Source organism: Frieseomelitta varia, unplaced genomic scaffold (assembly GCF_011392965.1).
Source record: "Frieseomelitta varia isolate USP_RPSP 00005682 unplaced genomic scaffold, Fvar_1.2 scaffold_323, whole genome shotgun sequence".
NCBI lineage: Eukaryota > Metazoa > Arthropoda > Insecta > Hymenoptera > Apidae > Frieseomelitta > Frieseomelitta varia.
This window is the reverse complement of record NW_025110061.1, coordinates 159276-160313: the sequence shown is the minus strand read 5'-3', so window position 1 is coordinate 160313 and position 1038 is coordinate 159276.

The following is a 1038-nucleotide window of genomic DNA, read 5'->3' as shown; positions in this document are numbered from 1 at the left end:
ATAAATTTTTCTTTTGAACTCGTCGGTACGATATCATTAGATAGAAATTATTAAGAACTAATAAACTTATCATTTGTTTTGCCTGGGTTACATTTAAACATACTTAAAACTGAGAAAATGTTGCAATTTGGGACAAAAAAATTCCAAGTGCAAGAGATTAATGTATCACATGTATAAATACATCCTTTCTCCAACACAAAATAACCACGCGTGTCTATACAAGCGAGCCAAAATACGAATTACCACAGAAGAATAAACTCCGTTCTCGGCGCAAACGATTTATAACGTGGAAGATTTATAAAAGAAGCTCTCCCGCAAATGCATCAGAGAAACTTCGCAGAGATTCAGGAAATCTGGTAGTCGAAGCGTAAACAACGCCAAACAAATGGTTTAAAACGAAGTTTCGCAAGCGTCGGGAGTCGCATCGCGGGCCGCGAAAGTGGATCGAGCCTCGAGTAGCATTCGATGCTGGCTCGTTTTTCGAGGGACGGCGACCAAAGCGTTCGCATTAAGGATTTGGCCGAGTTTTACCCGCGGGTCAGACTCGTGTGCGACACGAGCCAATGGTCGCCCACGTTCAACATCGTCGATTTCATTACTATTTTCGTAGCCACCTGCACTTGGCCGCGCGCGAGAGATATCTCTAGTCCTGCTAGCTTTTGCACGAACCAAAGAAAAACGCCTCTCGAGCACGGCCTCTGTGTGCCCACGTTCGTCCGCGATAGACAAACGGTTTTGCAATTTATTCACCTTCGGAGAGGGGATCCTTGACACTTCTCCACAGCGTGGCGTGTCGTTGTTCGCAATACCGCCGCTCCTATGAGTTCTGTTAAACGACAAACGACCAACAATCGCGTGGACAATCACCGACGGACGCTTAAGCTCGAACGTTTCGTTGCCGACTCTTCATGTTTTTCATTTTTGTTTTTCTTTTCCTTTTTTTTTATTTTTTTTTTTTTTTTTTTTTTTTTGTTTTTTTTATTTTTGATTTTTTTTTTTGATTGTTTTATTGTTCAACTTCTTCGGGTTAATATTAAA